The sequence below is a fragment of the Salvia hispanica genome, chromosome 4, assembly GCF_029641045.1.
Source record: "Salvia hispanica isolate PSC_SH4W2 chromosome 4, Shi_PSC_v1, whole genome shotgun sequence".
Classification (NCBI taxonomy): domain Eukaryota; kingdom Viridiplantae; phylum Streptophyta; class Magnoliopsida; order Lamiales; family Lamiaceae; genus Salvia; species Salvia hispanica.
Genome location: NC_142695.1, coordinates 33789017 through 33812408, shown reverse-complemented (window position 1 = coordinate 33812408; position 23392 = coordinate 33789017). Strand labels below are relative to the sequence as shown.

At 34.9% G+C, this 23392-nt stretch overlaps 2 long non-coding RNA genes across 2 annotated transcripts; one reads left to right on the top strand and one right to left on the bottom strand.

Moving 5' to 3' along the window:
• Positions 1-4103: 4103 nt before the first annotated feature.
• Positions 4104-5965, bottom strand: LOC148928496 (uncharacterized). The gene is made up of 2 exons (XR_016137530.1): positions 4447-5965; positions 4104-4361 (listed from the first exon to the last, which is right to left on the bottom strand). It is a non-coding gene; the product is annotated as an uncharacterized LOC148928496 (long non-coding RNA).
• A 14387-nt stretch (positions 5966-20352) lies between these two features.
• LOC148928495 (uncharacterized) lies at positions 20353-21552 on the top strand. The gene is made up of 3 exons (XR_016137697.1): positions 20353-20470; positions 20542-20684; positions 21421-21552. It is a non-coding gene; the product is annotated as an uncharacterized LOC148928495 (long non-coding RNA).
• The last annotated feature ends 1840 nt before the right edge of the window (positions 21553-23392 follow it).

The following is a 23392-nucleotide window of genomic DNA, read 5'->3' as shown; positions in this document are numbered from 1 at the left end:
TTGACCTTCCATCCAATCACTCTCTCTCTCTCTCTCACAATACCTCTCTCTTCCCTCAACCCACGATCAAAACCCTTTCTCTCTCATTTCCATTCATTTGTGAACCCTGCCGCCACTAAAATCGGAGAATCTCCATTAGAATAGTCGACTGCTGTCGGCGTAACACCCTTGGGCGACGAAGCAACGTTGTAATCGGGGGGAGATTTTGAATCGACAACAAGGTAGGGTTCTAAAAGCTTCGATTTTTGGTACTATACCAGTTTGAGCGTTGTTTGTAGCCGGAAAAACATCATATAGTCGTCGATTCAGAGTTTTCAACTAAAAACGGTGACGATTTTGTCATACATTTGGTCGACATTTTTGAAAATCGCTACTGCTTTTTCATGTATTTTTGTTTTTTGTTCATTATTCAACCTTTTAGTAAATAAGAGTTCTGGGTTTGAGCTACGATCGATTTTATTTATCCGAAACACTCTTACCTTTTCTTCATGGTGCAGTTTTTCCTGTACAGGGTTTTCATTTTTGGTTAGGGTTCTAGGCATTATTGTCTTTTATAGTTAATTATTGCCCAACCAATTGTGTGTTTCTCGATGTTGTAGAAATCTTATTGTGTTGTGTTTGTTGGTCTGAAAAGCAGGATAACCATGTCGAAGAGAGGAAGGCCGTTTAAAACACAACCAACACCGAATGCAGGTGAGCAATCTAATTAAGCATATAATGTGTGTACATTATATTAGATGTTGGTGTATATTATGTTGTGTTTTTAAGTTAAATGTATTGGTTTCATAGTATGCTACGAGTTCTGTTAAGTTTTGGCTGTTCCCCCGAAGTGTGGGTGTGTTTGAGTAGGTGTTTTTGTTCATTTTATGCATTATTTGCTTGGTTTGACATAGTATAATTCTTTGGAAATAATTACATTATTCTGTGTAAAAGTGAAACATTATTTAAGCATATTTATGCATTACATTCTTTATCCAGATATGAAACATTATTTCAGTTCGTTTTTGCATTATTTGCTTGGTTTGACACATTGTAATTCTTTGAAAATCATTACATTGTTCTGTGTAAAAGTGAGACATTATTTAAGCAGATTTATGCATTACTTCTTTATCCAGATGTGAAACATTATATCAGTTCGTTGTTTGCATTATTTGCTTGGTTTGACACATTATTTGTGTGATGCTATACATTACTAAGCAGTATGTTGCATTTTTTTGTATGCATTTGACAGATGTACATTATTGGGTTAAATTTATGAATTATTTTGTTGATATTGTACATTATTTATTAATGATGGCATTAGGATATAAGTTAAACTATACATTGGTTAAATTTAAAGTTTTGCATTATTTATTCATTTTTTAACATTAATTAGCAAGATTTTTGCATTAAGGAATACATATGTGAAACATCTGTGTCTTATTTTGGTCAGCAACTAAGCAACATTGATTTGATTTTGAGGAAGCGGTAGTCGATGTCTTCCAATCGCATTGGCCCACAAGCTTCAGCATAGATTAGCCGAGGAAAAAGCAGAGACTAGTACAACCCGTGAAGATGTTGAGCCTAGAAAACCTAGAGGAAAAAAGGCAAACCATCTGTATTGTCGTCGCACCCTGACAGAGTTTTTGAATGCTTTAAAAAGTCTGACTCCAAGGCAGAAAGAAGATGTAAAGGAATTGCGTTGATAACTTATGTTGGAAGTTCAGGTAGCGGACTTGTTGCGTAGCTCGTTTTAAACAATATCAAGTTTTCTAAACTTGTGGAAATCCGATATATATTTTTGTATTAGGTGATAATATCATTATCTTAAACCATATAATGGATGAAAAGTAACGTATAATGCACAGTTTGAAATTTATAATGTATTATATGAATAACATAATGTATAATAAATTAGCTACTTTTTAACTTCTCTAATGGCTATAAATGAACGAATAATGTATGAAATGTGAATAATAATGTAATGAATGTGAATAATAATGTAATGAACTAATAAATTAGCTACTTTTTAACTTCTCTAATGGCTATATAATGTAATGAATGTGACTACTAATGTATGGAAAATGATAGTGATCGAATGAGCTAAATTACATATTTTATAACAAACCTTAACCAATCATGTGATGAATAATGCACTTTACAGTACTAATTGCGTATAGAAACTTATTTGCTTCGTTACAAATAATGTACAACTTTAATAATATTAATGTACAACGACATAATAATAATGTACTATATGTGAAGAATAATGTAACTGATCTCAGGTAGAGATGTGATATTGCGTAAAAAATAAAGTTCTTGTAGCTAATAATGCACTAACAACATAATAATAATGCATTTTTATTAGTGCATATAATGTACCAAAATGTACGACTAATGAGAATAAGTTAATGGATAACAGACGAAGACTAATCCGAAGAACAATAAAAATAAGATGGGATGGAGCTTCGTGATATTCAAAAAATCATCAACATTTCCTTTTGCCCTTGCGCAACGCATTCTCCTTCTCCATCTCTTTAAACATTGGACAATTTCTAGAATCATGACGGCCTCATCTCATCGCAAGCCTTACACCATCTCAAAGGCCTAGCGGCCTCCTTTATAGCCTTTTCTCTCTTGGAAATCATAACAAAAACATATCAGGAAAAGTATACATTACATAACATACATTGTACATTACTGATTAGCTAAACTACATTATACTTAAGTATTTGTACATTATATTTCTGGGTTAAAACTAAACTCTAGCAGAGATGACAACTAAACCCTATAGGAATGACTAAAACTCGTGAACTTTGACGACGGTTGTGTTACTTACTCCACGCTACACCCTGGCCCCAACGATTTCTAAACCCTTAGGGAAAGGATTTAAGTTGCGCCAAAACATCAAACACAGTCAATCTTTCTATATAAAATAACAACAAAAAATGCTCTAAAACATATACATTATACATTACAGTACATACATCGTCCATTACTGATTACATAAATTACATTACACATAGATATTTGTACATTATGTTTGTCAGTTAACACTACTCCCTAGCAGATATGATATCTGAACCCTAGATTAATGACTGAAACTCGTGGACTACGGCAAACGTTGTGTTACTTAATTCATACTACACCTCAGACCCAAGGATTGCTAAACCCTAGGAGAATAAATTAAACTAGCACCATACAATCAAACACTGCCAATCTTAAACTGCTCATGAAATTGTATAACTCAACCAAACAAAAGAGTCAGATCAAGGATTACTGCTGCAATCGGTTTTTAAGATTACAAAACAGTTTAATACTCAAAACAGGAACAAATTACATTACCTTCTTCCATTGTTGCAGAACAAGAACAAAATTCACGACGGGTCCAACTCTTTTGATTCGTGTAATTCACGACGGCTCCAAATTAACGATACATTCACGACGCCAATCTTCATACATGTTATTCTGATCCCATACTACATCCTAGCCCCAACGATAAATAAACCCTAGGGGAAAGGATTTTAGTTGGGCCAAAAAATCAAAACATGCCAATGTTACCGTATAAAATTACAACAAAAACTGCTATGAAACTTATACATTACAGTACATACATCGACCATTATTGATTCGAAAAATTACATTACACATAGATATTTGTGCATTATTTTAGGAAGTTGAAACTGCAAAATAGATTACATGATATCTAAACCCTACGGGGATAAATAAAACTACTGCCAAGGATTGAAAAAGAGTCATACTAAACAATACTGCTCAAATCAATTTTTTTTTAAGATTACAACCACGTTTAATACTCAAAACAATAACAAATTAAATTACCTTCTTCCATTGTTGGCGAACAAGAACAAAATTCAAAAAAGGTCAAACTTGAGAGAAGTGATTCACGACTGGAAGAAGTGTCGTATAAGAATTCTTGTAAAACTTGAGAGAAGTGATTCACGACTGAAAGAAGTTGTAATACCCGCACCCTTACATTTCTTTTCCCTCGCCATTTTTTTTGTTTATCAAACTAAGGATGTGAAGTTCCCCGTTCATGATGAATTAATGAAACTTGAGCTTTTGTTGTGAATTTTTTTAGTTACAAGTAAAAGCTAAGTGATCAATTGAACTAAGAATTTGGAAATTTACATTGTAGAATATCATGAATTTTCGAATAACATTTCTAATACAACAAACGAACAACTAATGTCAAAAATACTACAATATGTGGATCAAGGCTTCAAAGAAAGAAAACAAAGAAAATAAAATTTAGATGCTTTTCGAGCCTTCCTCCTCAGGCCCAAATCGTGGCCCGTTTGAGCAACCCATCGGCCGAACGGCGGGCCGAATCCGAGAACATCAAAGCAGCCAAGGTGACCCACCTGCAATATGAGATAAAGCCTTAATTTTCAGCTAGGGAACAGGAGGTTAAATGGAGTTTTGTTTAAGGAATTGAGACAATCCTACCTTAGTGATAGAGGACTAAGGACCTACCCAAATGAGGAAAGCCAAATCTGCCTTTATACTCCTCTAAAAAAAAACAGCCGGCACACCAGCTTTTCTTAGTCACACAAACCACCAAAGTGAGTAAATGAGAAGTCCTCTGTCCTTAGCAAAACACCAAGTTCCTTCAAACAAGAGTAGTGGAGATCAAGGAAGTGAGAGATTTCTTGCAGCTTGCAAACAAATGAAGATATGAACCAAAGTACTATGAGAGCATGTGAGAACAAGTTAAATTAATTAGTCAAACTCTAGTACTCCAAGTAGCACCAAAATGTGTCATGTAAAAGGCTGCTTTGGGGATCAAGAACAAGAGATATGCTGGGCAATAAACCAAACAAGGTCAGCCTCATTAACTCCCCTAAGGTACACAAAATCAGCCTATAAAACAAGGGCCTCCACACCACATTCGAACTCCCTCCCACACTTCTCAAAATAATCAGCAAAATTCAGAGAGAGTTAGAAAGCTTGGTGCCTTAGGAGCTGATCTCAAGCAGCAACAAGGGCAACCTCATTCCTTCACTTCATCAAGAGGTAAACACCTCAACACCCCAACACCTTATCTACATCATGTTTAGATCAATCATCACATAGCACAAGTGTTAACTATACTAAATCCAGCCTCACAGCAAGTAACGAGCTTTAATAATCAAGGGACCAACATTTCTTAACCAAACTCATAGGATAACTGCAGATTAGTAAAGCCCCAGTAGAACTCCAACTCTTAGAATCATAGAAACAACATTTAACATAGCAAGTTAAACAAGGTCAAGCTCATTCCAGAGAGCTAATGCTCCCTCCAAAATCAACTATAAAACACCTAAATCAAGAGCTCTAACATCACAGGGCTACTGCCCAAGCTTCAAACAATTATTTTAAGAAATGAAAGGGAGTAGTAGAGCTTAGCTTCGGAATCGAGAGTGGGACCAAACAGGGCTGTCCAGCTAGGGCCGAATGACGACGGAGCCGGTGAACTGACCGTACGGCGGCGCTGCTAGAGCTGCAGCGTGAGGAAGCGGCGACTTAGGCCTCGAACCGAAAGGGGGCAGAGATAGGTGTCGCGCCGTAAGCGGCGACGCGGCGCGGGCCGAGAACTCCTCCATGGCTTCAACGGAGAGGGGAATTCGAGAGTGGGAAGCCGATTTTCAGATGCGCCGACGGAGGAGGGAAACAGCAAGCAGAGCCGACGGCTGTGCTCCGGCGGCCGCGAGGCGGGGCGAACGGAGTCGATTTCCACCGAGAAGGAAAGAAGAAGAGGGGAAAAGAGGAGATGGCCGGAGTGGCGCCAAGCGATGCAGCAGGCGGCAGCCCTGCTCGTCGGACAGCCGAGGACGAGCGGCGACCGCGAGGCGGCGGTGGCGGATGGCGGCGATTTCCGCCCAGAGAGAAGAGAGAGAGTTGGATTAGGTTTTGTGATGGATTTGGGAATTTTGTGAAGGAGAGAGAGAGAGATGTCGATGGTTATGGGTTAGGGAGAAATTGGGCTTCTCCCCTTTTTCTTTGTTTTGGGCTCAATGTATTTAGTGATGAAGTGGGCCGAAATGTTTTAAAGTGGAAAGGAGCATGGACCAATTTTATTTAACGAAGTTGGGCCTCTTGAGAAGTAATTTGAGGAATTTACATTGGGCCGGAAATGGTGTTTGTTTGGGCCAAGATTTAATTATGAGAAGTTGGAATTATTTAAGAATTGAGATGTAGCCCAATTAATTAATTTCCGAATAATTTATTTAGATTCCGGGAAAATAATGTAGAAAAGTGGGAGACGAGTAAGTCGACCGGCGTCGCCCCGCGACGCCTTGGGCGGCCACTAAGGAAATGGGAGGAAAGAGAGACGACGTTCTCGAGCCATGAAAATAATTAAGTTTAATAAAGAAGTGCTATTAATTAAATTTCCCGATTTAATTAATATGCAAGTTTCTAAAAATTCCCTAGAAGTGAACGAAGGATAAGAGAATTAATTAGGGGCATGCATTCCTAAGTATGAGTTTTTGTCTCGAGTCTAATTAGTATGTTGTTATGTTATGTTTTTCACAAAGGACTATCTCCGCAAGTTAAGATCAGAGCGAGAAATTCAAGTAAAGGAAATTAAGCGAACAAGGTGGGCTTTCGTACCTATGTATCTTACGAGCTTTCTATTTAAGATATGATTATGTGGGCTTTCGAACTAAAGTGTTTTTACGTGGGCTTTCTGTTAATGTTACAGTTTTTACGAGAAATATATTTTTAGTGAGCTTTCAGTTTAAAGTATGTTACAGTTTTATGAGAAGTATTACGTTTAGAGTATCTATTGTGATATGATATTACGTGAGCCTTATACGAATGTGCTTTCAGTTATTTACGTTCCCAGTACGAATGCTTTCAGTTATTTAAGTTATCAGTATGTTTTGTCTTGCCAAGTTTTGTTTTGAACTTTGCCTATCTGTTTGTCTAGCAAGGGCGACGTCCCTACTAGACCAGGAGTTCGTGAATTTCGGTTCACCAGAGATTAGTGAATGCGGGTTTGTAAGTGGGGTCAGCCCATACATACCCGGTTCACTCAGTTCAGACATGGCATTAGTTCCAGGAAAAATAGATCATGATCACATATTTTACTTAGAAAATGCTTTTAGTGTCCTCGGGCCTTTTAAGATAAAACCCCGAGCTCACTCAGTAGTGGCTTGACAAAACTAGTTTTCTTTTCAGTAAAATATATTTCGGCACGTGTCCACTGAGTACACCAAGTACTCAGCCCTGCATATGTTTTCAAAATGTGCAGGTTGAGCAGTGATGACGGCGGGCGGTGTTGAGCACAGACAAATGAAGATCCTTCGATAGAATAGTACTTGGATGCGTCGTGTCTCCATACACGATGTAATCTGCTCTTGACTCTCCCGCTGCAATGTAAAAGTCGAGTTTACACTCCTTGTATTATGCATTCTGATATATATTATTCCAAGTTATTTCAGTTCATGTCCAGTCGTGCCACAGTTTCCCCCTTTTCTTCCCCGCTTCTTTCATCCTCCCCTAGTCGCGATCAATCGTGCTTTCTATCCTTAGAAAGTGCGGTCGTGACAGAAGTGATGGCTAAGAATTCTTGTGAAACTTGAGAAAAGTGATTCACGACTAGGTTGAGATTGAGATGTATTAGAGAGAATATTCAACGGAGAAGAAAAGATTTCAGTTTGGAGAGAGAAGAAAGATCTCGTCTAATTCTATGAGAAACCGCTGTGATTTATTGAGAGAAAATCAAGGAAGTTTCCAAAACTAACTCTATTGTGTATTCCTAAAAGGCCCTGGACGTTTTTTTAAAATATTTTAATTAATTCCATGTGGAAATATTTTGGGCCATAAGATCTTGATATTGAACAGCCAAGATTGAATTGAACAATTGAACAAAACATATAAAAAGGATATGAATACATCCCTAATATATATATATATATAGGGGTGTGTTAAAATGACAACACTTTTAAAATGACACTGTGACACCACGCTAGACTGCAATAGTATAAACGCTAGATAGCAATCTACAACAATCTATAGATTGCAGTCTAGCGTATTGGATATTGCAGTCTAGAGTATTGGATATAGCAGTCTAGAGTATTGAATGTTGCAGTCAGCGTAAATTTACCCTTGCGAATTTTTTATGATTGCCACATGGCAGCTGATTATTCGTCCATGTGTACAAATGATTGGCTAGGAATGGTGGTATGATGTTATTTTAAGATGAGTTGTCATTTTAACACATACCTATATATATATATATATATATATATATATATATATATATAGAGTCCCATTATCCACAAATCATCTCTTAATGACCGAACTAGAGATCAAATTTGGGCTCTTAGATCTAGTTTTTAATGGATGAGATTAGACCATGCTTTATTAATTTCACTCCTTCATTAGGTAAACAATTTACTTCAATCCAGGGGTATTTTGGCCAAAATACATTTAGGGTAAAAATTTCGCAGCAACCTTCATTCAATTCACGTGGTTTTCTTCATTTTCAATTCTCTCTTTATCTTCTTCTCCAAAATTGACGAATTTCTTCTACAAATCGACGGATCTTCTGCAAATCGACGGATCTTCTTCTACAAATCGACGCTGATTTGAGCATCTGTGAAGCCGTAGGTTTTGAGTAATTGCAAAACTGCATCGGAAGTGTGCCGCGATTTGATGCGCAATTTGTTGGAGACGGAGAAGGCGTCATTCAGGGAGAGTCCACATGAATTTGTGAGATAACTGAGGGTGAATGTGGCGTAACCGTTACTGAAATCAAAAGGTAATTTTCGAGAGGAGAAATGCGCGAGAAATTGTGGGGCGACGAAATTGGCTGGAACCCTAATCAGTCTGCATTGAATAATTGCATACATTCTGTTTCTAAATAATTCATGGTGGAGTACTTTTTGTTTCTAAATAAAATAGCAGAAAAATGAAGGTATCAGTCAAATCTCATGTCATTCTATCAATTTTATTAAGTTAAGCTCCAACATCTACTACCTCCGTCCCCCAAAATTTGCTACATTTGACCCGACACGGGTTTTAAGAAATGTAATGGAAAGTGAGTTGAAAAAGTTGGTGGGATGTGGGTCCTACTTTTAAAGTATTAGTTTTATAATAAAATGTGAGTAGGAATGAGTTAGTGGAATATGGGGTCCACTATCAAAAATGGTAAAAGTGAAGTGTATCAAATTTTCAGGGACGGACCGAAATAGTAATATGTATCAAATTTTCAGGGACAAAGGTAGTATTTTGGTACATCTATACAAACAAGGTATTATTGCTCTCGACTTATTGCTCTCTGGTGTTGAGCTATACATATTTAGTCCAACAGAGAAATTAGCAAACTTGGGTCGTGCACTGGAGGACTGCACGTAAAATTCTTCTAGATTTTTATTCTTAATTTACTTCATCTAATTCTTAAATTTGTTTCTGATTTTAGTCAAAATAGAACTCAAATATCATCGTAAGAAGACAACTAAATCGAAGGAAAAATGATCAACTACCAACAACGATGCAGCTACTGAAAGAAAAATTACTGAGGAATAAGGTATAAAAACTATTTGTTATGAAGTAGTAATTTGATAAAATGAAGTTAAAGCCCTAATATATTATCCTATGAAGTAGTAAATTCGTAAAATGAGGTAATAAAGCATTGTAATGAAGTACTCCCTCCGTTCCATAGTAATAGAGTCATTTTTCCATTTTGGTACGTTCCATAGTAATAGAGTCATTTCCCTTTTTAGTAAAAGTCAACACATTTTTCTACACCTACTTTACTCTCTCTTACTTTATTCTCTCTTCATCTCTCTACCTTTTTCATTTCCCACTTTAGTCTCCCTTTACTTAACTCACCTAACACAATTTTTCTTAATCTCTGTGCCGAAATGAAACGCCTCCATTACTATAGAACGGAGGGAGTAATAGACACTAAATATGAAATATCTATTCACTGTGTTGCATGAGTTTAGGGTTTTAGGATTTAACTCAGCTGCTGACTTGTTTGCACATTAAAATGAACTACATATTCTTTTAATGAAGTAGTAAATTGATAAGATGAAGTAATAAATTATGATAATGAAGTAATATAAATGATCTGTTTATACAGTAAGGTTTTTTACCAAAATGAAGTAATAAAACATGATAATGAAGTAATAGTCTATAAATATGAATTATATGTTTATTGTTTTGTATGAGTTTAGGATTTTAGAATTAAAATTAACTGTTGCATTGTTTGCATATTCAAATGAACTATATATTTAATGTGATGAGGTAATGCAACTGATCTATTTTCCTATTTAACTATAATCTAATTGTTGTGAAGTATAGAATTCATATAATGAAGTACTCCCCTCGTCCCATTGAATATGCAACATTTGGGAATTGACACAAGTTTTTATATAGTGTTGTTTTGTGAGTTAAATGAAGAGAGAGTAAAGTAAGAGAGATGAAAATGTAGAGATAGAGATATTTCCATTTTAGGAAACGTTTCATTTATAATGGGACAAACTAAAAAGGAAAACGTTTCATTTCTAATGGGACAGAGGGAGTAATAAGTTATGATAATAAAGTAATATAAATAATCTGTTTATACAGTAGATTTTATTACTAAAATGAAGTAATAAAACATTATAATAAAGTAAATGACTCTAAAAATGAAGTAATAAAACATTATAATGAAGTAACATCTTTAACTGATAAGAAATTACATTGAATGAACTAAATAACTTAATTGGTGAAGTAATAACCTCATGGAATGAAGTAATATAAACTGACCTATTTATATTGATATTTTGATGTTTGTAATGAACTAAAGAACCTAAATGATGAAGTTACAAACTATTTTAATAAGGTAATATAAACTATGTTTCAAATGCTGAATTGTTGTTATGTGTTTCTTGTATATAGGTAAACAAAATGTTGGGAAAAATCCTCTAACTCACACCTGAATGAGAAATCAAATCGGAGGAGGGGATGAAGAGTTTCTGGAGATGTAGTTGAGGCACTATTGATGAGGACATTTGTGCACGTGCTGAATGGGCTATCCCCATGCCTAACAAATGGATGGTGGTCAGAATCGTGGCTCATCCCATTGAGATGCGTTGGTGTGTCATTTTTGGATGATTTATTGTATTTTAAAAGTTTGTATTTTTCTTTTTTGTAATGGAGAGTTTTCATTTGGTTATGGGATTTATATAGTGAGCATGGTGTGGTTTACCAACTCTCTCCTACTGTGGAAATTGTTGGCTATTTTAGAGAAAATTCAAACGATTTTAGTTCACGCACACTAATAAATTACTGGAATGAATTAATAAATTACTGGAATGAAGTAATAAACTACTGGAATGAAGTAATAAACTACGACATGAAGTATTAAACATACAAGGATGATTAATAGGCAGATTCAGTCTTAGCATGCGAATACATCATAATAAAGAATAAATACTTCATTAGTAAAACACTTCATATAGTGTATTTGATTTAATGTGTGCGAAAAATTTAAATAAATTCAAATTCAAATTTAAATAAACACTTCTTCTTCTTCTTCTTCTTCTCCTCCTCCTCCTCCTCCTCCTCCTCCTCCTCCTCCTCCTCCTCCTCCTCCTCTTCTTCTTCTTCTTCTTCTTCTTCTTCTTCTTCTTCTTCTTCTACTTCTTTATTTTTTTATTTCTTTCTCAAGTCGTAAACCTTTCTGAACTTCAACCCTTGGCGCTATTTGAATAAAGTAATAGAATAGAAAATGAAGTAATAACCTAGTCAAATGAGGTAATAACTCACGTGAATGAAGTAATAATCTAACTGAATGAAGTTATAGCTTAGGTGTTCGAAGTAATATAGAAAATTTAAATTTGAATTTGTTTAAGCTTTTTACAAAATTTAAAGCGAATAGACTGTGTAAAGTGTTTACAAAATGAAGTTCAATGAAGTAAAATCCTATTATGATGAAGTAATATACTTGTTGAATGAAATAAATGCACATATGAATGAAGTAGTGATCACTATTCCTCATATACTCAACAATCCCTTAAATTAATAACCTAGTCGAATGACTTGATAAAACTATTTGAATGAAGTAATAGTGATCTAGTCAAATGAAGTAATATAGATACTTAAATAATGTTATAGTAATAATCTAGGTGAATGAAGTAATAATGTAAATGAATGAAGTAATAGTCTAGTTGAATGAAGTAGCATAGAATATGAACTGAACTGATAAAATATGAGCTGCAAAATATGCAAATCCGTTCGCGGTATGAGCTGCAAACTCCAATTGCACAAATCCGTTCACAATCTTCAATGACAAAATATGAGCTGCTTCACCACCCCCTTCTCTGTGAAAAACACACTGCCATCTTTCTTCTCTCACTAGTCTCTGTCTACAACCTCTATATACTCTTTTTTGCTTCTATCCGATTGTATCCAGATTCACGACAATGCTGCCGTCGCCACACCACCGCCTTCTCATTCCGCTGCTTGCCGCGGCGGCGGCGCTGGCGCTTATATTTGTATCCGTCGTCCTCTACCGGAAGATCACCCGCAAGAGGACCGTTCCGGCAGATCTGATGAAGCCTCCGTTTCCGCCGCAGCGCTTCTCCTACTCGCTCCTTCGCACCTCCACCGACTCGTTCGCCGCCGCCAACCGCCTCGGCCAGGGCGGCTTCGGCTCCGTCTTCAAAGGCGTCCTCCCCTCCGGCCAGGAAATCGCCATGAGCGAGGCCTCCATCCAGGGCGACCGCGAGTTCTAGAACGAGCTCTCCCTCGCCTCGCGCATCGATGCCGCCTGCTGCCCTAACGTCGTCGGAGAGCTTCTCCATCTCCACCATATCGGAGATCCACTCTGCAGAGTGGCGCTTCTTCCTCACTCTCCGATGCAGTGGGGCAGGGAATGTAGCACGATGGAGGTAGTTGGTGCCGAGGATAGGTGAGAGAGAATTGTAGAGAGAGAGAAAAGTGGATTGGATTTGGGAAGGGAAGATCACGTAACAACATTTTTGGCTTTCCAAATCTACCCTTTTGTCAATTTAATTAATAACCATTAGATGTGATTAATGAGTGGATGAGATTTGGTCTCTAGTTCGGTCTTTAAAATTGATTTGACATTGCTCACAACTCTATATTTATATATATATATATAGAGTCCTATTAACCAAAAATCCACCCTTAAAGACCGAACTAGAGACCAAAATAGGGCCACTCATTTTTCTTAATCTTATGGTTATGATTAATTTACAATTAATTTAATATTTTATTAAATAAAAACGTGTTTTTATTTACTTTTTTTTTAGATTTTTTTTTTAATTTTTTTTTTTTTAATTTTTTTTTTTAAAAAAATTAGTTTATTTTTTTATTACTTCATTCAGTCATGTTATTACTTTATTCCATTAGTTTATTACTTCATAATGTGTTATGACATAATTATCTTCCAGTTGGGTTTAGGGTTATTACTTCATTCTGTTAGTTTATCACTTCATTTAATCATGTTATTACTTCATTCTATTAGTTTAGTACTTCATTCCGTTAGTTTATTACTTCATTCAGTTATGTTATTACTTCATTTCATTAGTTTACTACTTCATTTCATTAGTTTATTACTTCATTTTATTATTTTATTACTTCATAATGTGTTATGACATAATTATCTTTCAGTTGAAGTAAATTCAGTATATAATGAATGCGAAAAATTACTTTATAACATACATTCATTTAGTTCATTATGTAGTGAATATAGTTCATTATTTACTCCAACATGTTTTTATCGAATAAAAAAAAATCTTAAATTTTTTTTTTAAAATTTAAAAAAAATTTAAAAAAAATTTAAAAAAATAAATTAAAAACGTTTTTATTTAATAAAATATTAAATCAATTCTAAATTAATCATAATCATAAGATAAAGAAAAATGAGTGGCCCAAATTTGATCTCTAGTTCGGTCTTTAAGAAGGGTTCGACATTGATCACAACTCGAGTTGTGATCAATGTCGAACCAATTTTAAAGACCGAACTAGAGACCAAATCTGAGCCATTAGATCTAGTTTTTTTGATGAGATGTGCTGCTGTGATAATTTTTTCTGCTTCATTACTAGCCCATTTTACTTCATTATATAGGTTTATTACTTCATTATGTACGTAATACCTTGAAACTACAACATGTTTTTACTTGCTTCCAATAGATTTTGAAATGATTCAACATATGCTTCATTCAAATTCATTGACGTGGGTTTTTGCTTGATTAACATTTAAAAATGCAATTTATTCAAGTGAGTTTATTACTGCATTCAGAAACGTTATTACTTCATTGGATAAGATTTTTACTTCATTCCCGTAGGACTTCAAATGCTTCTACACATACTTCATTCCAATAATTTATTACATTATTCCATGTGATTAAACCATATTAGCGCCATGGCGTTGGTGATAGATATTGTAGAGAGAAAGAACGGCACGCGACGGTGAAACCACATTTACGTACTGGAATGAAGTAAAAACCTACTGGAATGAAGTAAAAACCTACTAGAAGGAAGTAATATATTCTGGAACGAAGTTAAATCTTCGTAACATGTTAGTATGACTTATTTACCTTCGGATGAATTAAAATAGGCTCGTGATGAAGGCGAAAATAATTTATAAATTTCTGTATCTTATCCATAAAAAACTAGATCTAAAAGCCCTAATTTGATAGGGTTGGGTGGTTCGGTCTTTAAGAGTGGATTTGTGGATAATGGGACTCATTATATATATATATATAATATATATATATATATAAGGGTGCACTAGGGTGCCACCATAATTAAAATAACATCATACCACCAATATAGTCCGTTAGATCTCATCTACGGACGCCTAGGATTAAGTTTCGTGAAAAAACACGGGTTTGCAGTCTACTGTATTAGATATGCAGTCGTGGTAAACAGCAATATTGTTGTGGTAAGACTGCAATATACAATGAACAGCACTGCAATCTGGTAACGTAAAATTAGAAATTTCCTATTTTACCCCTCCGTGTTTTTACACGTGGCAGCATGACAAGCACACGATTTTCAGATCCAATGGCCTAAAATGGTGGTATGGTGTTACAATAAAGAGCGTTGTCATCTTAGTACATCCCTATATATATATATATATATATATATGGGAGTGTTATATTGATAACTCAATACTTAATTGCTAAACTACAATTAAATAATAGCCATTAGATATTCAAATCAAGGGCCTAGATCATCAGCCCCGGAATGTCAATGCGATCAACAAAAAACGTCAATAAGGGTATTAAGGTCAATTTGCAATGAATTAGTTGTAACTAACTTTTGAAAAATATCCCATAACTTTAAAACGCATATAACTTCCTCGATTTAAATTATTTTTTCGCACAACATTTATCAAATATCATAAGGATTCTAACGAGAGCTCACTTGCATATGTTCCGATGTCAAAAATTTGAAATTTTTTTTTGAAGATTTTCATAAATTTCGTTAACAGCTACATGACACATAATATGTCAATACAATGCTTGTACAATGTCAATATGAAATTGTATTGACATTGTCATGTCTTTGTGTTGATATGTTTCATACACTATATTGACATTTTGTTTCTAAACCCTAAATTTGATAGTTGCTATTATCTTTTTAATATTAAAAAATGAAAAATGAAATTACACATGGCAAAATGTAGACCACAAGATTTCTAAAATCTTATGGTCTTAAATTAGTTGTAGTTAACAATTAAATGATGAGTTAGCAATTTATCACTCCCCTATATAGTAACACTCCACTGTCTTCAACACAACGTCAACACAACGTTAACACAATGTCAACATAGTGTAAAATTTCAAGTTTTTGATGTCAACACATTGTCAATACAACATCAACCGTTGACACTAGATCTTAATAAATAAAACGTAGAAAAAAATCATACGCAGGGAATTTTAAGGTCACTGTTAGACTATTTTTAGGTCATATTAATAAATAATGACCTAAAGTGATCTAAAATTTACGTCGAACCCAAATTTTATAAAATGACCTAAAACTTATTAGTAATGACTTTTTGGTTAATTATTGATGGTTAGATCATCTAATCCTAGGGCCAAGATTTGAGCTGCATTTCTAGATTTAGATGCATTCTTGTTTGGATCATCTCCATATATATATATGGGTGTGCGTTATGGTGACACCAGTCTTAAAGTGACAACTTGACAACAACGTACCATGCAATCTGCGATACATAGACGAGCAACTCGACATACAGTTCTAAGCAATATGTGATACGAAATCAGAGCACTATGGTGACACCATAATTAAAATGACAATCTAGGCAAACAATCTGTTATACATAGGCAAGCAATTTGTGATACATAAGCAAACAATTCGGTATACGATTCCAAGCAATCTGCGATACGAAAGTAGAGATAATTAAGCAATCTGTGATGCATAAGTAAGCAAGTCTGCCACATGGCATACTAAGATTGAATTTGCTCCTAAATCTAAGGGTCCTCATTGTGGTTGTAATCTTAATACAATCCTATATAGGGGTGAATTCATATTTAAGTGTCAAACTTTTATTTGCATTATCAACTTCCCTGACTTCCTTCACACAAGTCTTACAAGCCAAATAATACCATTCATCAAAATGACACTCAATGACTCAATATTCCCAAACACCAACATGAACCATCTTTCGAATCACAAAAAAAATAAACTATTGAAATATTACACCTAAAAGTTCATTATAAAAAAAAAATAAACTATTGAAATATTACACCTAAAAGTTCATTATAAAAAAAAACATAAAAGAAATTGATCTAAAACTTATTCAATACCTCTTAGGCAAGACAAATCCTCAAGGGACTTCAACTCTGGATTATCAAACTCACAATGACCTTATGTTCTCCTTGAATGACAGAATATTGCTGAACATAAATGTCATCATTTTTTATCCTAAACAAAACAACAAAAAGTGTTAATAATTAATAAAAAAAAATCCAATAAAGAACAAATCACTAATCAGAAATGGCTACCTCATCCTAAAATCTTTAACTTCATCAATATCGGCCTTGATCACAAGTTTAGAAGCTTGAAAATGTGTAGAAATTCAAATTTCACATAATAAATAGAATCTAAAAGATTAATATAGACAATGACAATTGAAAATTTTAAACATGAATTAACATTAAAGATAAATAACCTATAAAGAGACTGGATTTGTAAAACTGAAGAATCACAATTGAAATTGTTCCTTCACTCTTTTTCAGTTTATCCAGGTATAAGTCAACATTTGTATCCCATGTTGTACAAAATCGTTTATTATGGCTGTTAGGAAAGATGAATAGTTAGTTTAACAAAAATGGATTAAAGAATGTGATTCAAATGATATTAATGAACTTATTTTTCATCAGATATTTCAATCTCAATCGATCTATAGGTAGTTTGACAGAAATCTCTTCTAGGTTGTGTGATTCAAATTTCCTACCCTTTAATCTATTTTCTGCCTATCTTATTGTATTATTTTTAGATGTCATTGGTGTTACCACACAACCTGGAAGAGTTATCTCTCAATCTAACTATAGATTGCTTGAGATTGAAATCTTTGATGAAAAGTAAGTTCATTAATATCATTTGAATCACATTTTTAATCTATTTTTATTAAACTAACTGTTTATCTTTCCTAACAACCATAATAAACTATTTTGTATAATATGGGATACAAATGTTGACTTAAATCTGGATGATCTGAAAAAGAGTGAATGAATAATTCCAACTATGATTCTTAAGTTTTGCATGTTCCATCTCTTTAGAGGTTATTTAGATTTAATGTTCTATTCTTGTTCAAAATTTTTAATTGTCATTGTCTATGTTAATATTTTAGTTTTTATGTATTAGGTGAAATTGAATTTCTATACATTTTCATAGGGGTGAGAATACGGATATCGGGTATTGGATTTACCCGTACCTAACCTGATACCCACCTGGTATCGGATACCGAATATCCAATTTTGTGGGATTGGATATTGAAATTTAAGATAAATCAGATTTTGTATTAAATCATGGATTAATTATAGATTTTATCCTTATTTTATGGATTTGCATGGATTTAATTCCTGGATGATTCCTAGTTAAATTTGGATAATGACAATCTAATTTTTATTTATATCCTATGGATTAATGTGGATTTATCCATGGACAAATCCTAGTTGGATTTAGATAATGATAATATTATTTTATTCTTATCCTATGAGTTTATATGAATTTATTCATAGATAAATTCTAGATGGATTTGGATAGTGATAATATAATATTTTATTCTTATCTTATAGATTTATATGGATTTATTCCTAGATAAATCTTAGATAGATTTGAATAATTATAATATAATATTATCTTATTCTATGGATTTATATGGATTTACTCCAAGATAAATCCTAGATGAATTAGGATAAACATTTATATTAATTTCTTTTATCCTATGGATTTGAATAGATTTAATTCTGTTAAGACAAATCCTAGATGGATTAAAATAAGTATTAATCCAAGTTATCCTTATCTTTTGGATTTATGTCCTAGACTGATTAGGATGTTAATGATATATAAGAAAATTCTTATTTAATTGGATTTAGATAAATTTGTTTATCTAAGAAATCCTAAGTAATGTTTGTTATATTCTGGATGTCTATAGAATTAAGATTTGTATAAATCTTGGTTGATTGGATTTTATTTATCTTAAGGATTATGATTGAAATGTTTCTATTTAGTAATATCCTAATACTATTTAAATAATGATAATCCTAGATCAACGTTATCTTGAATTGTAGGATTTGATTTTATCGAAATAAAATCTTGAATAATCCTAAATGGATTTAGATAGTTAACTCTATCTTGATAAATCCTAAATAAATTTAGATAATTATTATCCAATATAAAACTTAATTATTTAATTGATTCTCCCTTGACTAGATTAAATAATTGTCGTGTCACGCCCGCATTTTACTAAGGATAGTAAAACATGGTTAATGTGACTGGGGATGGGAATTTAGAAGAGGGGATAAAAATGGGGAAGAAGATATAAGAGTAAATCATATAATAAAAGAGAAACATAAAGGGAGTACTTAGATAAGGTACACTCGATGACATAAGGATTCGAGTTTAGAGGTTTGTACAACACGGTTTATTTAAATATCAGAGTCTTAGGGAAAAAGTAGAAACTAGCACAGCGGAATGACTGAAACATGGTTCCATGTGTGAAGAGACATGAACCTCCGAGAGTACTGCATGATTTAGAAATATAAGCCCCTTTGATTCAACACTCTCCCCTCTTCATCGCAGCTCAACCTGCACATTTAGAAATACATGCAGGGCTGAGTACAAAGGTACTTAGTACACATTGCCGAAATATACACATATACAATTATAAAAGAAATATTGTCATGCCATTGTTACGGTAATACTTGGGAGTTTTAGTAAAAAGGGCCCAAGCTTACTAAATTCCTTTGCTTAAAAATTTGACTGCAGTCTCATTCCTTCTGTAATTTGACATATCTGAACATTCCTTCTTGTGCCGGGAAAGTGGCCATTTTCCACGGACACCAGACCGGCTAACCCTCTCGATGACACACAGTCCACGTGTACACTAGTCCGAGTAGGGACTCTCCCCTTGCTGGGACCCGAATTCGATTCTTACTTTAATTGGCATAGCACATTCGGTATAACCAACACCATTAGGCATCATTACATAAAACCCAAACAATTTATGGCAAGACAATATCATTTGCATAGATAAATATTATCTCAAAATATTCCATACTTTTCATTTGTATATAAGTTCGAACGTTCACCTTAGGTCCTTGCAACTTTGATACAAAAATACCTCCTCCTTAGGGTATTACTTCCTTGCGAATGCCTTATCTCAAGAAAAATTAATATCAACTATTTAGCTTCAAGATAAGTAAAAGTAGATGTCATGAACCTAGGATATGCATCCTATTTCTTATTCCTTCAAACATTATTCCTTTCACTCAAGTAAATCGAAGGATTTAATTATTGGAAACAACTAACCAAGAGATTACTCATCTAAGAAATTCCAAGAACTTATGCAAGCATATTTCTTTAGATTAATTACGAGAACATAAGCTCAAGAAATTAATTTCATCCAAACATAATTATTAAATCATCTATCAAAGAATTAATTAGGAAATTATGGGCTCTCTTGTTATCATATTAATTCTAGCCCACACCCTTAACCAAAATAACTATCCTTGGCCCAATGAATTAATTTAAAGAGGTGTAACTTGTTCAACTTAAAGAGGCCCAACTGGAAGTAAACTTAAAGTCCATTCTTTAGCCCAATAAGTAATTAAAAGATGAAACCCTACTCATTCAAACTCCTCTCCTTCGCCTCCTTCCTCCCCAACGTCTCTCTCTCTCAAACTTCTTCTCTCTCTCGCCTTTGTCGAAAACGGCTGCCACCGCCGGTTACGCCGGCGCTGCTCCGGTCACCGCCGTTTCCATTGTTCGGAGAGTAAGTTTATCTCATTTTGAATTTTGTAAAACAAGCTTCTAAATTTTGAATCTTTGCATAACAATTTTCAGAAATTAGGAGGAATAGAAAACACGTTAAAGAGGATGGAGAAGTGTCGTCCTTTCGCCGGATTTCGCCATCACCACCGGGTTGCTGCCGCCGGCGAGCTGCCGTTGCCGCCGCCGATCTGCCGGAGAGCAGAATTCCAGCCAAGGTATACTTTTCTCATTTCCTTAGTTAAATTCCTATTTGGGTGGCTTCATATATTTGTGATTTAAGAGGCTACGATTTTTCCTATTTATGCATAAAAGTTGAGATTTTGAAGAAGTACTAAGCATGCTTGTATTTTGAGTTTTGGGACAGAGATATGTACTAAATGATGGAATGCTTTAAAGAAAGAATTTTGGTAGGGAACTTACTTAGATAATGAGAAAACTTGGTGAGTGAACAAAATGCAACTTTCCTCTACTTGCTAGCTAAGCTCTTGAAGCACCTTCCTCTAAGCTTGAATGTGTGGAAACATGGATTTTTGTGGGTGGAAAAGATACATTTATGCGATGAAGCTGATGAGAGATTGTGATGGGAAAAAGGTTGAGAGGGATGTTCTATTTATAGTGAATTTCTTACCGTGTGATCTTGAATGTGGCGACAAGAAACATAAAACTCTTCTCTTCAAATTCATCATACTCATCATGATGTTGGAGACTTTATTCCTTTTATTCTAATCAACTTACTATGCTAATTAACTCACTGTTGGAGCATGCATGGGGAAGGGTTTATTCTTGCAAGATTTTGAAAGATGGTAACGCGTGTGTGCTTCGGTGTCACCATCAATAGAATTATGTCAAAGTTGTTCTTTCATGGACTATTTACTCTTTGACTAAATAAGGAAGTAGAGTGTAGAAGTATTTTGTCTTCTAGTATCACAAACTCATTTTCTTTGACTGCAGGACATGGTTTGGGAGAGAAAATGGGCATTCAAGAATAAGGAATGGCTATCCGAGAAGCTTCTATTGTATAGTACTAATACTAGAGAGTTGATAATTATATTCACATGTATTGCTACTGTATTACTCATGTTAAAGAGCATTATCTTATATATGTACATGTACACTTAATATTCTTCTACTATACTTGCTCTTGGATAAATCATTTCTCGACTTCTTGTATTTATCATTCTAGCAAGCTTCCTTTCTCACATCTTAGTAATTAATTTTTCTCAACATAGATAAAAATGTAAATCAAGCAAACATAGTAGTTTAAAGTACTACTCCACTTTATGGTATCATTCACTTTCTATATGAAACTATTATTAGCATTAAATAAATGTCGGATGTTACATTCTACCCACCTTAAAAGGAATTTTGTCCTCGAAATTCTGCACGATATTAGGTGAACAATTCTGGATATTGCTCTTTCATCTTATCCTCAAGTTCCCATGTCGCTTCTTCTTGTCCGTGGTGCTTCCACAAGACTTTTACTGAGGTTATGGTTTTATTCCTCAAATGTTGCTCTTTTCGATCCAAGATGGCTTCGGGCTTTTCTACATAACTCAGGTTTGGGTTCATGATTACTTCTTCTTGATAAATTACATGTTTTGGATCAAACATGTATTTCCTAAGTTGTGACACATGGAAAACATTGTGTACATTTCCCAGATTTGGCGGTAGCGCCAAACGATACGCAACTTGACCTATCCTTTCCAGTACTTCATAGGGTCCGAAAAAACGAGGTCTTAATTTGCCCTTGACCCCAAACCTAGTTATCCCTTTTGAGGGAGATACTTTCAAAAAGACTTTATCCCCTATTTCAAACTGTAGGTCTGTTCTACGGCTGTCCGCATAAGACTTCTGTCTATCTTGCGCTTCCTTGACTGAATCCAGGCCTAGCACTTTTCTTTCGCCGACCTCATCCCAGTAGAGTGGCGATCTACATTTCTTTCCATACAAAGCCTCATATAGCGCCATGCCTATGGTTGCTTGATAACTGTTGTTGTATGCAAATTCAATCAAGGGTATAATCATATCCCAGCTTCCTCCTCGGTCGAGTACAACAGCTCGGAGCATGTCCTCCAATGTCTGGATGGTTCTTTCCGACTGCCCATCAGTTTGTGGATGGAAAGCAGTGCTGAAATTCAATCTTGTGCCCAGTTCTTCTTGTAGACTCCTCCAAAATCTGGATACGAATCTTGAGTCTCGATCTGATGTAATCGATATGGGAACCCCATGGAGACGTATGATCTCTCGAACATATAACTGGGCTAATTTTTCCGACCCGTGTGTGTTGGGTATTGGAACAAAATGGGCACACTTGGTGAGGCGATTCACAATTACCCAAATGGCGGTATTTCCTTGTTTGGATCTGGGTAATCCCGTCACAAAATCCATTGTTACGTGTTCCCACTTCCACTCGGGAATCTCCAAGGGTTGCAACTTCCCTTGTGGCCGTTGATGCAAGGCCTTGATTTGTTGGCAAGATAGGCATCGTTCGACGAACAATGCTATGCTCCTCTTCATTCTGTCCCACCAAAACTTCTTCTTCATGTCGTGATACATTTTGGTGCTTCCTGGGTGGGCGGTGTAGGGAGTGTCGTGCGCTTCACTCATGATCTCATTTCTAAGCTCCTCATCCTTTGGCACACAAAGTCTCCCTTCAAAGGTAAGGGCGTTATCAGCTTCCTCCTGATAATTTCCATTTTCTGTCATTCTCACCTTTACTCGTATTTTCTCCAAACCTTCATCTTTCCTTTGTGCTTTGAAAGCTTGTCTCTTCGTGGTCGGTTTTCGTATGTAATTTGGAGTGTATCCAACTGATCAGGAAGAGATTACTGACACAGCTGAGTCGTTGGTACGACAACCGGGACCTGGCTTCAAACAATTTTCCTCAACCCACTTCTACTGATTAGTATAGTGGAGGTAAGGG